At 38.4% G+C, this 16,551-nt stretch overlaps 1 protein-coding gene across 6 annotated transcripts in view; it reads left to right on the forward strand.

The window, feature by feature from the left end:
- Positions 1-16,551, forward strand: part of TBL1XR1 (transducin beta like 1 X-linked receptor 1) — a 187,980-nt gene that overhangs the window by 120,117 nt on the left and 51,312 nt on the right. The window contains exon 3 of one of the 6 annotated variants that reach the window (XM_025375091.1): positions 4,346-4,464. The exons of the other annotated variants lie outside the window; for them this stretch is intronic. The gene's annotated coding sequence lies outside the window, so the exon portion shown is untranslated. The remainder of the gene's footprint in view (positions 1-4,345; positions 4,465-16,551) is intronic. 6 annotated transcript variants of the gene reach the window in all.

The following is a 16,551-nucleotide window of genomic DNA, read 5'->3' on the forward strand; positions in this document are numbered from 1 at the left end:
TCCATTCCTTTCGCCCCCCCCCCCCCCCCCCCCCCTTTTTTTTTTTGAGATGGAGTCTCGCCCTGTCACCCAGGCTGGAGTGCAATGGGGCAGTCTCAGTTCACTGCAACCTCCACTTCCCGGGTTCAAATGATTCTCCTGCCTCAGCCTCCCGAGTAGCTGGGATTACAGGTGCCCACCACTATGCCCAGCTAATTTTTGTATTTTTAGTAAAGATGGGGTTTCACCATGTTGACCAGATTGGTCTCGAACTCCTGACCTCGTGATCCGCCTGCCTCAGCTTCCCAAAGTGCTGGGATTACAGGCATGAGCCACTGTGCTCGGCCAAGTTTTTCCTTTAAAAAAAAAAATTAAAAATAAAGAAAAAACATTACTTGATGGGCAAGTTGCAGTATTTATCGAAGTATACTGATGACTGCAAGTTCTTTGAATAGATGTATTAAAACAAATATGAGGAAATGTTAATTTTAAATTGTAGGTGGTAGCTATGTGGATATTGTTTTCATTTTTTTCTGTATGTTTGAAAATTTTCATAGTAAAATGTTAAGAAAAAATGGAGACCAGTGGATGGTATTTCTCGAAGTCAGGTTCCTGTTAATATGTTGTTGTTGTTTTTTTAATGGCATTCATCAAAATTCATTTCTTTAAATTTGAAAATAGTTTGAAGAGCTCATCGGTAACATTTTTCTGCTGGTGCATTAAGCTCTGACCTGCTTATGATGCAGAAAGATAGAGAAATATGAGTAAATAAAAGCACAAGACAAAACACATATACTAACTTGATCATTTCAAAATGATGTAGCAAAGGCTAAGGTCATTTCTAATACCTACATTTGGAGGGGATGGATACGCAATTAGACTATGCTCAGATTCAAGTGATTAATGGGAGATGGAATTCATGGAATTGCTAATTTCGAACACGTTTTCGAAAATGCTATGGGAGGAAATTATTTTATTTATTTATTTAGAGACGGAGTCTTGCTCTGTCATCGCCCAGGCTGGAGTACAGTGGCACAATCTTGGCTCACTGCAGTCTCCACCTCCCAGGTTCATGCCATTCTCCTGCCTCAGCCTCCCGAGTGGCTGGGACTACAGGTGCCCACCACCACGCCTGGCTAATTTTTTGTATTTTTAGTAGAGATGGGGTGTCACCATGTTAGCCAGGATAGTCTGATCTCTTGACGTCATGATCCACCCACCTCGGTCTCCTGAAGTACTGGGATTACAGGCATGAGCCCCCGCGCCCGGCCACGGGAGGAAATTATTAAGAGTTTGTTTCCACTCTCTTAATTGACCAATAGTCATTTGTGGAGTATGGCTTAGGACAGTTTTTTAAGTGTGTTGTATTTATTTTTAAAAAAATGCTGTATGATTTTTATGGTGGAATTATTAGCGAGATTGGATTGATTAGAATTTATTTTAAAATATAATCTCTTTGGAGGCCGAGACAGATGGATCATGAGGTCAGGAGATCGAGACCATCCTGGCTAACACCGTGAAACCCCGTCTCTACTAAAAATACAAAAAATTAGCTGGTGTGGTGGCGGGCGCCTGTAGTCCCAGCTACTTGGGAGGCTGAGGCAGGAGGATGGCGTCAACCTGGGAGGCGGAGCTTGCAGTGAGCCGAGATCGTGCCACTGCCCTCCAGCTTGGATGACACAGTGAGACTGTCTCAAAAAAAATACACACACACACACACATACACACATACATACATATATATACAATATATATAAAATCTCTATCTTAGAAAAGTTGTTGGATTAAAAAGCACTGTGACAGGATTTTATGGTTCTTTCATAAAGTTTTGAGATACAAGTATAGTCGTATTAAAATTCAGTACTATAACATCCAGTGTTATGCATAAGTATTATAAATACTGGTTCATTTTCTGGCCGCTGTTAATTTGCTGTTAGGAAAGTTATTCTAATAGCCTCAATTTTTAAATATATATATCAGATTAAATTGTGAGTGGGGATGAGAGAAAAGTAAAATATTGATATTAAAATATAATTTGTAATTACAAGATATAAGATTTTTAAATTTATTTCACTTTCTGGTTTTTTTTTTTTTGGAAGCACTTCAATTTTAAATTCATTTTAGAACATAACATGAAATTACTTGATGTTATAATGATTTGATATTTCTCTAGAAACTAAAAATTTGGACTTCATTTTTGGTCTTTTTTTATCACTCCAAATGTATTGCAGTAATTTTTTTGTTTAAATCACCATTTGTATATATTATAACTTTATCAAAGTAAAACTGCTATGTTGCGTCTAGCCCTAGTCATTTTGTTGTAAGAATTCTATATTACTGATATCTAAATGAGGCATTTTGGTCTTTGAGAAAATTGTGTTGTGTGCTAACTTTGGAGATGGTAGAATTACAATTGTGTGTTTATGCCTTCTAGATAGAAATTTAGTGATGAACAATCGAGTGGATTTCACACTGTGTACCAGCTAGTTATTTAAACATCAAATTATCCTTAACTTCTAATTTTAGTACCAATGTCTTCCTAGAGGAGAATATGTTACCCAAACAGAAACAATAGTTCAGTTAGACTTAATTTTTTGCAGGAGCTCATTTACATCTGTGTAATACTGACTAAAGACTATAACGTATAATACTGTATGTATTATACATAGTAATATATATACTATATTATACAGTACTGTAATTATACTGAATAAAGATAATACTATTGTAACAGAGATGAGGTCTTGTTATGTTGCCCAGGCTGGTGTAGAACTCCTGGGCTCAAGTGATCCTTCTCTCTCAGCCTGCCAGAGTGCTGGTATTAAAGGTGTGAGGCACCACAACCCACCTGTTATTAAATATCTGAATGTTTAAGTCTCTCTGAAAAAAATGATGGACAAGGTAAGGTAGATGGATAAAATTTGCTGAAAACAGCTCATGATCAAAATGGAACCCTAAAGAGTTATCTGTATATGATTGCGATTTCTGTTATTTGCCATCATAATACCAAAATCAAAATGAAAAATACATTTAATGTAAATGAAAGTTTTGCTTCAAAGATTTCTATCTCAGAAACACATTGATACTACATCCATCTTAAGACTGGCCAAGAACAAGAGAGAAATCTTATTAATGATTCTGAATGTTGTGTTAGGAGGTACTGTGTATTGCCAAGGTGAAATGTTCAAATGACTAAGTAGTGGACTTGCATGTATGCCAAGTTATTTTATAATCACTTTAGGTAATTTGCATTTAAGAAAAACTTTAAAAAACAAGGTTTTTCCATTGCATGTTTCATCATATCTTTACATCCTTTAAAAGTAGATTTTTTAAGAGCTTCTTGATTGTAGAGATATGTTTACTGGTTCTCATATCCTTGAAGTGTTAAGTCTGCCAAGTAAGAATCTTAGCATCAACATAAGCAATGAAGTATAAAGGAATAAAGAAATACAAAGTAGAACATCAGTTGATCTTTGAACTTTAAGCTAGTTGTTAAATTTGTCAGACCCTGGAGAATTTCCTAGAACCAGGCAGTTAATTATATTTAGGAAATTAGTTAGAAAACCACAGAGTTTGAGGTACCCAGCACCTATTGTTACCGATAGGTGTTTGATTTCTTTCAGTATAGAAAACTTAAACATGGAGACACTGTTTTTTAAAAAATGTTTCTGTGTGTCACTAAAAAAAAGTTTTTTTTTCCTTTCAGTTAGCTTTATTGTCAGAAGGAGAAGCCAGATTCTACTTTGAGAGAACCAGAAAAAAATATTATGAGTAGGGAAAATATGCTCATCAACACAGAAGGATATCACAAGCATACTTATTGTTTTATTGCATGTTAAATTTAAATAGTTTAATTTACTCTAATCATTTTTCTTGTCATTTTATTCTTTGTTCAGTTATTTAATCTGGGACAGTTATGGGCACTTTATCACTTAAAGTAAGTACTAGCTCAAAGGTGTGCTATTTTCTAGATTTACTTGGGCAGCCTGGCCAAAGGTGAATTAGGTCTTTTCGGGCCATAATTTGGGTTACTCGTTACTAATTCAGCTTAGATGATAATGATTAAGCCTGATCATGGTACTGAGGCTGATAAATTCTAAAAACCTTTCTAGTAGTTAAAAGAAAGCAGTTGCTTTTTGCAATTTAAAATTTTATGTCCTTTTTATTGAGGACATAATTATGTCCTTATGAAAATTATTTTCAACCTTGTTCCTTACTGCTGTTTCCAGTGTTAACAGTTAAACCTTACTGTTAACAAACATCTTACATTTGATTGATTCTTCCTAAATTCATCTTTAGGATCACTCAAGTGTTAAAGCTAGAGGGGCCCTTTCATATTATCTAATTCAGTACCCCCATTTTACAGAAGAGGAAACTGAGGCCTTGGACTAGAACAAAGGTCTCCTGACTCAGTCCAGGACTCTTTCTGTTACATCTTGCTGCCTGATATTTGTCTTTATGGAACTCAGCAACATCACATACAGGGTGAGCTTTTTTTTTTTTTTTTAAATGAACACATAAAGTGATTTGCTACCCTCATTAATTACTAGTCCTCATTCTTGTCTAACTCTTATTATTTTCCTTTTCTACCCATATTTATGTTAATCGATTATATAGACCCAAATACTTGTGACACGTTTTTATTTTGCTGCTACCTCTTCTTGATGTTTGACTATTATTTTTAAGAGTTAAACTTTCAGAGGATTTCTTACCAATGATGACTGCCATTTTATCAGGCACTGTAGCAACAACTGATTAAAATGTGTAACAGAAATTATTTGTAGAATCTTATTTTTAGATTTAAAAAGTTAATTACAAATAAGTTGAAGAGTGTGGATGAGATCTAAGGAGCTATAATACTGGATACAAAAACTTTTTTTTTTTTTTTTTGTGAAATACCAACATCCCAAGAAATAATCAGCCAACAGTGTGATATAACTGCTATTAAAATAGCCTATACTATGAATGCATGGATTTATGCATATTTATGTTTTAGGTTATTGTGTTGTTTTCTTTATCAGTACTCAGGTTGGCTCCTGTATCCTTTTGACAAGTCCCTAGCAATTTTTGGTAATTTTCTTGCTTTCTGTTTTCACACGATATTACAGGTTTATGTGGTTTTCAAGGGCAACTCAAGGACTTCTTTTTTTTTTTTTTTTTGAGCCGGAGTCTCGCTCTGTTGCCCAGGCTGGAGTGCAGTGGTGCGATCTTGGCTCACTGCAAGCTCCACCTCCCAAGTTCATGCCATTCTCCTGCCTCAGCCTCCCGAGTAGCTGGGAACACACATGCCCACCACCATGCCTGGCCAATGTTTTGTATTTTTAGTAGAGACAGGGTTTCACCGTGTTAGCCAGGATGGTCTCAATCTCCTGACCTCATGATCCACCAGCCTTTGCCTCCCAAAGTGCTGGGATTACAGGCGTGAGCCACCGTGCCTAGCCTTTCTCCAGTTCTTACAGTAAGTTCATGATTACAGGTTATAGGACCAAGGTGTCATTTTTACCCCTGCATTAGTCCAGGTTCTTCAGAGAGGTGGAAAAAAATGTGTGTGTGAATTTACTGTGGGAATTGACTCACGTGCTAATTGGAGTTTGAGAAGAGCAACCTAGGTTGTCTACAAGCTTGGAGAAAACTGGGGAAGCCTGATTCAGTCTTACGTCTGAATGCTTCCTAACCAGGGAAGCCTGTGTTATAACACTCAGTCTGAGGACAAAGACCTAAGCACCTGGGGAGCTGCTGGTGTAAATCCTGCAGGCCCGAGACCAGAGAATATGGAGTTCTGAGGTCCAAGGGCAGAAGAGAGGTGTCCAAGCCCCATGAGGAGGAAGGTGGGAGGGAAAAAGAGGGAGAACTTGCCTTACCTTTGTCTTAACTATCACAACCCCTTACCTTCCATTTAAAAAAAAAATTTATGAATGTTGCCTGTCAATTAATTTTGCATTTGTAAAAGATCAGGAAAATACAAAATCTAACAGCTTAATGAAAATCAACACTTTTTTTTTTTTTTTTTGAGATGGAGTTTCGCTCTTGTTGCCCAAGCTGGAGTGCAATGGTGTGATCTCGGCTCACTGCAACCTTCACTTCCTGGGTTCAAGCGATTCTCCTGCCTCAGCTTCCTGAGTAGCTGGGATTACAGGCGCACACCACCACATCTGTCTTAAGTTTTGTATTTTTAATAGAGACTGGGTTTCACCATATTGGCCAGTCTGGTCTCGAACTCCTGACCTCAGGTGATATGCCCGCCTCAGCTTTCCAAAAGTGTTGGGATTACAGCTGTGAGCCACCACACCCAGCCCTACATATTCATTTTAAAAAAAATCTGTTGCTGGCCAGGCATGGTGGCTCACCTCTGTAATCCCACCATTTATTAAGGCTCAGGTGGATGACTGCTCTAGACCAGGAACTTGAGACAAGCCTGGGCAACACAGCATGACCCTGTCTCTACAGAAAATAATTATAACATTATTTTTGTAATTAAGGTGCACACGCCTGTAGTCCTAGCTATTTGGATGTATGAGGCAGGGGAATCCCTTGTGCCCAGGCGTTTGAGGTTGCAGTGAGCTTTGATCGCATGACTGCACTCCAGCCTGGACCACAGAGTGAGATCCTGTGTCTTAAAAAGAAATAAAAAATCTGTGGCTTTATGTCACTGAAATAACCATGGTATCAAACTTTGTAATTTTAGGGTAAACTAAGGCACCAAGGCTTAACTGCTGTGAATGCTGGATAAATTAGTTGAGTTGGACAGAGTACCACTGTCATAATCACACAGACACTTTACATCACATAGATAAATATTAAGGTTTTTGGAATTTTTTATTTAGTTTAAGTATTCATCAGCCATTTTAAAGCATCCCTTGTCACCTGTCAGTTAACTAATTGTGATTCAGATGAACTAAATCAGGGATCTATGATAGAAATATTTATTTGACTGTAGTTTTCCTGGAAAGATATCTGTGTGAAGACTTGTAGATACTGTTTTATTTTTTATTTTTAGTTACCTATTTTTTTTTGAGATGGAGTCTCGCTCTGTCGCCCAAGCTGGAGTGCAGTGGCACGATCTTGGCTCACTGCAACCTCTGCCTCCCAAATTCAAGCAGTTCTCCTGCCTCAGCCTCCCAAGTAGCTGGGACTACAGGCACTTGCCACCATGCCTGGCTAGTTTTGTATTTTTAGGAGAGACGGGATTTCACTGTGTTAGCTAGGATGGTCTCGATCTCCTGACCTCGTGATCCGCCTGCCTTGGCCTCCCAAAGTGCTGCAATTATAGGCATGAGCCACCATGCCCAGCTGACATTGTTTTATTTTAATCAAGGCAAAAATTGTATGTAACTACTGCTTGACTTATACTTTATTTTTTTGAGATGGGGTCTCACTCTTTCGCCTCAGCTGTAGTGCAATGGTGGTATAATCATACCTCACTGCAGCCTCAAACTCCTGGGCCCATGTGATCCTCCCACATCATCCTCCCCAGTAGCTGGAACTTCAGGTGCATGCTACTGTACCTGACTAATTAAAACCAATTTTTTTTTTTTGGGTAGATACTGGGTCTCCCTATGTTGCCCAGAGCTCAAGTGATCCTCCCGCCTCGGCCCCACAAAGTGCTGGAATGATGAGTGTGAACCATGCACTCAGCCGGATTATATTTTATATGCTGGAGCATGAGAGCTATGTTTTATTATTTATGAAAGCTTAAAAATATATTTGAATAATGTTTTAGGTGCCTTATAAGATACAGGCTGCTGATTTGTTTTGTTTTGTTAAAAAAGGCAAAAGATTTATTCATTCCGAAGAGAAACCAGAGTATGACAGAGTGCTTTTTAAATGCTTATAATCTGGTAGTGGTTGAAAAAATATGCATATTAAAAGGTGACATCATAATAATGTTAACACTTAATAGGTTATAAGTGGCTTTTGCATGCACTCCCACCTGTGAGGTGTGTAGATTAGGTTTTATTCTCTTTCACAGTTGAAGAAACTGGGGCTCCGGGAAGTTAAAATGACTTGATATAATGTCTTAATGTCAAAAGCCAGTAGCATTAAAAGGAAAATGTCAGCGTTCTGACTTCTGGTCTAATAATCTTTTTACTGTTGTCCAGTTTTGAGAAGAGTAGTAAAACTGCACTTAGGGATACAGGAGGAAAGTAGCCAGACATCTTTAATGTTGATATTTGAATAGGTATCATAAAGATACAATATTTGAAGAAGAATAGACGAATTTCAACAAGTGCAGTTGAAACAACTAAAAGCAAAAAAGTGGAAGTTTGTGGTACATGTTATAATGATACCAATATACTCACTTGAAGAGTAAAGTGCATTTAAAGGTGGTATTGTATGACTAGATAGGTACTTTGGAACCATAGAATGGAGAACTTTGGAGACTCTTAGGCTATTGTAATAATACAGGTGATAGGTACTGTGGAAAGAAAGACGTGGCTGTAATAGGTGTTGGATACATTTTAGAATGTACAGAGTTTTAAAGCCTCATTTGTATTATGTGAATATAAGTTTTTTTTCCCTTTTCTCAAGGACTCCATCTCACTAAAATCCCTAATTTTCAGGTGAGATGTAAAGTAAAAGTTAAGTATTTTTCCTTTCTGAAAATTTTGTTTTATGATGGATTTAACATAATTTCTTACCTGCTTTATATTTATAAAAAGTTTCAAGTTAATAATACTAATAAAACTATTATTATAAGACTAACAAAAGCAGTTTAAAATTTCTTTGTGGTTCTTTTCTGTCCTTAGATTATATTCCCTAGAGATGAGTGCAGCGAAAGCACTCTTGTAAGGTTTGTTTTCTTTGTTAGTAGACAGTTTTACTGTTTTACAGTATTAGAAGGTTCTTTGTCATTCATTTTGTATGTAGACAAGGTGGGTTGACTGGGACTGTCTTCCAGTTGTCTGCTCATTTGGAGAGCCAAACTGTTGAAGCAGGCCCCATACAGGACATGCTCACTGAGCAAGAGAGCTGGCAGACACTTGTAATGTCTCTTAAATCTTCTGATTGGATATAGTGTGTATCACATCTTCTGGAATTCCACTGGCCAAATTATGTCACATAGCCGAGGTCCATGTTGCCAGGAGGGGGATGAATAACTCTATTGCAGGGAAAAAGAGCGCTTGAATTCTGAACCAGTAATACCTTCAGCCTCCTCCAGCCACTAAAATTGGTTGCTCCCATGTGTCAGTGCCATCATAGTTACCGTTATTAGTGTTAGTTTTGTTTTTGTTTTAAGGGGATTCTCTGATAACCAAGGTAGACAGATGACTGGAGGTAAGAGGAAAAGGCTTTTGTTACTCTTGTCTATACCTGTCTTCTACAGCATGGAAGGGGCAAATGATGGAATCTGTATGTGTCATCCCAGGCTTTCTCAGCTTAGTATAACTATTACAGATTGAATTGTATCCCCCTAAATTCATAAGTTGGAGTCCTAACCTCCAGTACCTCGGAATGTAATCTTATTTGGAAATAGGGTCCTTATAGAGATACTCAAGTTAAAATGGGATCATTTAGGTAGATCATAATACCTTATGATTGGAGTCCTTATGAAAAAGAGAAAATTTGGGCACATACAGAGGGAAAATAGTATGAAGACACAGGGAGAACATGGCGAAGTGACTAGAGTGATGCATCTACAAGCCAAGCTCTATGGTCTGAATTTGTCCCTCCAGAATTTATGTTGAAACCTGATCTCGATTGCAGTGGTATTAAGAGGTGGGGCTTTTTTGGAAGTAATTAAGACATAAGGGCTTTACCGTCAATGAATAGAATTGTGACCTTATAAAAGAAGTTGAAGGGAACCCCCAGGCTCCTTACACAGTATGAGGAGGACACAGCCAGAAGGCACCATCTGTGAAGCAGAGAGCCTTCACTAGGCACTATATCTGCTGGCACCTTGATCTTGGGCTTCACAGCCTCCAGAACTGTGAGAAAAACTTCCATCTGAGGTGTTTTGTTTTGTTTTTCAGTAGCCCCAGTGTACTAAGACACCAAGGAAGCTAGGAGAGAGGACTGGAACAGACCCCTCCTTAGCACCTTCAGAGGGGATGTGGCCCTGCGAACACCTTGATTTTGGACTTCTATAAGACAATAAATTTCTGTTCTAAGCCTCTTAGTTTATGGTACTTTATTGTCACGCTAATTTAGAACTTTGCTAGAAAGCACCTTTAAATAGAAGTTTGGCAGCCAAGGCAGGAAGAAATGAGCTTGAGGTTAGCCTATTTTTTTAACCTTTATTGCATAAATGAGTAGTCTAGCTGCTAAGTAGATGCAGGAGGAGGGGTCTGTCTGTTTAGATTGAGAAACATACCTTCAAATCTGTTATCTTTTTCAGCCTGAAAAAGATAACTTGAGTTAGTTCTAAGCTGGAAATCTGTATTGAACCACACAACACTAAGTTTTATAGTTGATGAGTGGGGAAGTTTCAAAAGCTAGTAGATATTATGAATTGTTTCCCCACAAAGATATGTTGAGGTGCCAACTCCTAGTACCTGTGAATGTGACTTATTTGGAATGGAAATAAGATCTTTGTAAATCACGTTAAGATGATGTTATTAGCATAGGCCCTATTCCAGTATGACTGGTGTTTTTATAAAAAGAGGGAAATTTGGACACAGACAACACACAAAGAGGAGAATGCCATGTAAAGACTCAGACACAAAGCAAGTTGGCCATGTGAAGATGGAGGCAGAGACCGGAATTTTGCTGCTACAAGCCAAGGAATGCTGGGTGCTACAGAAGCTGGAAGATGGATAGAATGACTCTCTTTTAGAGACGTTGGAGGGATCGTAGCACTGCCAACACAGTTCACTTCGGGCTTCTAGCCATAGAACTATGAGACAATTAGTTTCTGTTGTAATTTTAAGTGGCCCAGTTTGTTGTAGCTATCACAGTAGCTCTGGGAAACTGATGCAGAAGGACGTGGATTTTGAGAGTACTTTGTGGTCTTTGGGCCTGTTTCTCTTACATTGTTACATTTTGTACAGGTTATCAGAATATATTTAGTTGGATAAACCACAAATTCCTAAACTGTGTTGTGTACAGTGTTCACCTTCACGTTTTAAAAATATTAAGGTACTTACTATTACTCAAGTTTGAGAAAGATTGAGTTAAAATGTATTTATGTCTTTATTGTGATATAAGTAAGTTCCTTGGAAAGCAAAACATTAAGCTATTATTCATTAACATTTTGTTATATTAGGTTCAGCCTGTCACCTAACTGGCTTTAAGGAATGAAATATACTTGGTGGCGGTGAGGGTTGGGAGGTAGTGTAGAAAACTTGGAATATAAGTCTGTTCGAAGAGGGCAGTGGGCTCCGTTGATGTTAGAATGTGGGGGATCAGATTTCGGGCTTGGGAGAAGGTGGGGATGAGGAAGTTGTCAAGGCAGAGAGTTTAATTAGTGAAATAGTGCTAAATTTTGAGGTGGTTGGTCAGGAAAAGGTTGATCTAGGGAAAGGGTTGGTAGAAGCATAGGGGAGAGCTGTGCTTAGTCATGTTTTCCCCTAGGCTTAGGCCTCTTCTTGGCAAAGAGGTTGATCATGGCTCATATGCAATGATTTTGGAAAGAAGAAAAGCCCTATCATCTTATGCTTGAGTATCTTCTAATATATACACAGCAATTATTGATATGGTCAGGAATAGCAGTGTAAGTGTAAACTAGTTTCTTGGTATTATTAAACACACGTGCCTCTCTATTCTCTAGCTCTTTCACTCCCTACATCTCCTCTGTTCTTACGTGTCCTCAAGGTACACAGGGACGGATATGGAAATTGTACCAGGTATAACTTGGAAATCTGGCTATAAAGAATTTCAGATTTTTTGCCCAGCTAGCCCTGCTCCCTTAATTCCTTATGTAGCAAACAAGTTGAGTATATAATAAATCAATTCTCCAGTACCAAAGCACTGCATTCTTTGTTGCTATGTATGTGGTAAAGAATGCTACCCCATGTTTGGAGTCTGGAATGTGTTTTCTTGGGAATTAAATGCTGCAAGAGAGAGACTAGTTTCCAGTTTTGGTTAGAAGGAAAGGGATTGCAACCCTTTGACACCTTCTACAATACTAGTGATGAGTCTAGGCAAAACACACAAAAACATGCTGAATCCCACCAGAAGGAAAGACAGTGTGTTGCGGTAGCAGCTTCCACACTCCTCTACACCTTCTCCTAGTCAAGTTTGGTAGCAAATGGAGTGAGTTTGGCTATGAAGCCTACTCTTCACAGTATTTATTGTTTCTTTATATTAGGGACAGAGTCTGGCTCTGTGGCTCAGGCTGGAATGCAGGCGCGATCTCAGCTCACTGCAAGCTCCGCCTCCCGGGTTCGCGCCATTCTTCTACCTCAGCCTCCAGAGTAGCTGGGACTACAGGCGCCCGCCACCGTGTCCTGCTAATTTTTTTGTGTTTTTAGTAGAGGTGGGGTTTCACCGTATTAACCAGGATGGTCTCTATCTCTTGACCTCGTGATCCGCCCACCTTTGCCTCCCAAAGTGCTGGGATTACAGGTGTGAGTCACTGCGCACGGTGGATTTCTATAATGTTACAGTGTTGAGGGCCTAGAACAGTGGCAGGTGTGTAGTGTAGTACTCAGTAAAACATTTGTTACATGCAGGATAGAAAAACTAAATTTAAGTAAAATGATTGAATCTTTACAAATAGAAGTCCATTTATAGAAGTGTAGTCTCAGAAAATTTATAATTTTAATTTCTCTAATATGTTTTGGAGTTAGTAGATACCATGTGTTATATCAAAACTAGAACTTTGGTACGCTGATGTTTATGGCTTTTTATTTTATTATTATTATTATTTTTTGAGACAGATTCTCGCTCTGTCGCCCAGGCTGGAGTGCAGTGGTGCAATCTTGGCTCACTGCAAGCTCTGCTTCCCGGGTTCACGTGTGTATGGCTCTTGTTCACGTGTGTATGGCTCTTAAGTACCTTTTTTGTTTATTAAGTATAAATGTATTGAATAATATGTATTCCAACATGAACACAACAGAAACCAAACTAAAGATTTAGGTTGTGTTAAAATATGACCGATACTGTGGGCTAAGGTCTCAAACATTTTGGTCTTAGGGCCTTGTTACAATCTTAATTTATTGATGGTCTCAACGAGCTTTTGTTTATGTTATAGTTATCAATATTAACTGTATCAGATATTAAAATGGAAATTTTGTATTACTTACTAATGCTTTTTTTTTTTGGAAATCCAACTCTCTTTGTCACCCAGGTTGGAGTGCAGTGGTCCTATCTTGGCTCACTGTAACCTCCATCTCCCGGGTTCAAGCAATTCTCCTGCCCCAACCTCCCAGGTAGCTGGGATTACGGGTGCATGTCACCACACCCGGGTAATTTTTATATTTTTAGTAGAGACAGAGTTTCACCATGTTGGCCAGCCTGGTCTCCAACTCCTGACCTCAAGTGATCCACCCACCTCAGCTTCCCAAAGTGCTGGGATTGCAGGTGTGAGCCGCTGCACCTGGCCATGTATTCTTTAAAGTCGGTTTCATTTTATTCATTTGCAAGAAAATGTCTGCCAAATCCCCAGTCTGAATAACTATATTGTCGTTTCTTCTCTGAAGTATAAACGTTGTTCCATGAAAAAAGTGACTAGTGTAACTTGCAGTTCAAACAATTGCAGTACTGTTTTTTGAGACAACCATTATTTTAGTATGCAACAGAAGTGCTCTATGTTTACTTAGCACTTTGTTACGTAGCATATTAAAAAGATACATATTTGAACATTAAGATTTTCATAATATTACTTTTTCTGCTTCATTCAAGGATATTCTTCAGGGATTTTTTTTGTTTGTTTTGAGTCCATAGTGGTGAAAAATACAATGACTACTAGTAATACCGTCAGGTCTTGATTCGTAATACTAAGGTGTGAGCAGTTTTACCCACTATCGCTTTGTAACATTGGTGGTAACATTGGTGCAAATGCCAATGGAGTGAAAAATGCAAGTAATATCCTAGTAATACTATAAAAATAATTTTGACCTCACAGATCCCTTAAAAAGTCTTGGGAACTCCAGGGGTCTATGGATCCCAATTACTATGCTAAATAAAAAGTTGATCACATTTTGTCATGAGTATAACAAAATACCATATCTGATTTTAAGTTTTGAACACCTTGAACAGCCTTAACAGTAAAGTACATTGCTATGTGTCTTTTAAGAAAGAATCTTCTAAGAAGATACTATTTTATTAAGAAATATTAAGAGTTAACTTTGCAGTTAGAGACTGTAACTTGACTGGGTAGGGCACTTACAGTAGGGCCTCAGTGTGGTTATGGAGTGATGTACTTCTCCTCTCCCCAGTCCGTGTGCCATGTGGGCTTTTTTGTTGCTTGTTTTTTAAATAGTACATTTTATGTGACAGTACTGCCAACTGTTTTCTCTCACCCTGTGAAACTGACCTATGAGACTTTCATGGTGGATTTCTCCTAGTTTTCAATAAAAGTTGGAAACCTGCTCCAATTTATGTCAATTATCTTTACTTCATTTTCTTTTCCCTTTTCCTTCTTGGTTTACTTAGCTGAGTTGTGTGTGAGTGCACATATGTATGTGTCAATCTGTTAGCTGAGTACTAAAGTTAGTTTGCGTCATCTTCACTTGATTTGAGCAAGCATTTATGGGGGATGGATGTTGATCTCTTTACAGTTTATTATTTTTTTTAAACTATACCTCGATTCTTGATGTGTATCAATCACATATTTCTGCTGCCTGAACAGTCTTTTGGACATTTTTACTCTTGACCTTCCAGAGAATTGACTGAGTGTAACCAATCCATGGACACATGTTTTGATTTACTTACTAGTCTGAGTTACTTAGGATTTTTTTTCCCTCATGAGGAACCAAGGAATAACCACATCTTCTTTCTAATATACTGTTTCATAAGCATTACTATGGGTAGTATTTATTACTCTGGCCTCCTTTTCTCTTTGTTCTTCCCATACTATTTGAGTTTTAAACAGAGTTCCCATCTATTCAGGTGATTAACTGGCGATTAACTGTCCTTGAAAAGCTTTAGCATGTGTTCCCCTCTTTAAGATTCTCAGAACATGTCTGTTCCAAAGCTAGAATGAGAAGTTTTAGTTGAGAAAGTTTCATTAGCTTTCTATTGTAATACTGATTCCTATTCAGACAAACTCAGTTTTTTATGCTAGTGAGAAGGACTGACTTCTTTATTTTAGTTTATTTTTATTTTTGTTTTTATTTTCATTTTTGAGACGGAGCCTCACTCAACTGCCCACGCTGGAGTGCGGTGATGCGATCTCAGTCTCCTGGGTTCAGGTGATTCTCCCATCTCAGCATCCCAAGTAACTGGGATTACAGGCACCCGGCATCATGCCCAGCTAATTTTTGTATTTTAGTAGAGGTGGGGTTTCACCGTGTTGGCCAAACTGGTCTTGATCTCCTGACCCCAGGTGATCCACCCACCTCAGCCTCCCAAAGTGTTAGGGTTACAGGTGTGAGCCACCGCACCCAGCTGATTTTTATTTTTTATGTCTGACTTTCTGATTCATTCCCAGACTGATATTGCTTTACCTTAAGTTCTGTGACTGATCACTGCTCAATTGTTGAAATCCCAGCGCTTTGGGAGGCCAAGGTGGGCAGATCACGAGGTCAGGAGATCGAGACCATCCTGGCTAAAATGGTGAAACCCTTTCTCTACTAAAAAATACAAAAAATTAGCTGGGCGTGGTGGCGGGTACCTGTAGTCCCAGCTACTTGGGAGTCCTCAGCTACTGAGCCAGGAGAATGGCAAGAACCCGGGCGGCGGAGCTTGCAGTGAGCCGAGATCGCGCTGCTGCACTCCAGCCCGGGTGACAGAGCAAAACTCCATCTCAAAAAAAAAAAAAGAAAAAGAAAAAGAAAGAAAAAAAGAAAAGAAAATGTGTACCAGAAGTAGTATGACCTATCTTGTTATCTGTTAGTGTTTTCGTTTCTTGTCCTTCTTTGTTTCCCTGTTGATGTACCTTGTCGGTAATATTATTCAGTTATTCTACACACATTATTTCCTTGGATAATGTATTTTTATGTTTTAGAAGGATCTTAGTTATAATCTGTGTAAATAATCACTTTTATACATTTAGGAAGCTGAAGTCAATGTCTGGGCAATAAGGCAGCTCATCAGAGGTCTTTTGTGTATAAAAAGAAATAAATTTGTAGCTGTTGACACTTGGACTTAAATCAAAGTTGACTCATATAATGGATGCTAGTTTACTGCTCTCAAGCCTCAAGAGCTTTGTTGAGACTTTTAAAAATTGCCTAATTGAGATTATGAGTCAGTGTTCCCTATCATCAAATAAACAACAAATATTCTTGTTTTTTGAAAAAGTATTTTGTGAAAACCATTCTTACCTGTGGGCTGTACAAAAATAGGTGACAGGTTGGATTTGACATACAGGCTGTAGTTTGCAGATCCCTGGCTTAGATCACAATGGAAACCAATTTGATACTAGAAGTCTCAGTTAACTAATGAATAATTGATTTGGTGTGTTGTCTTCCTTCCTTCCTTCCTTCCTTCCTTCCTTCCTTCCTTCCTTCCTTCCTTCCTTCCTTCCTTCCT

The sequence above is a fragment of the Theropithecus gelada genome, chromosome 2, assembly GCF_003255815.1.
Source record: "Theropithecus gelada isolate Dixy chromosome 2, Tgel_1.0, whole genome shotgun sequence".
Lineage (NCBI taxonomy): Eukaryota > Metazoa > Chordata > Mammalia > Primates > Cercopithecidae > Theropithecus > Theropithecus gelada.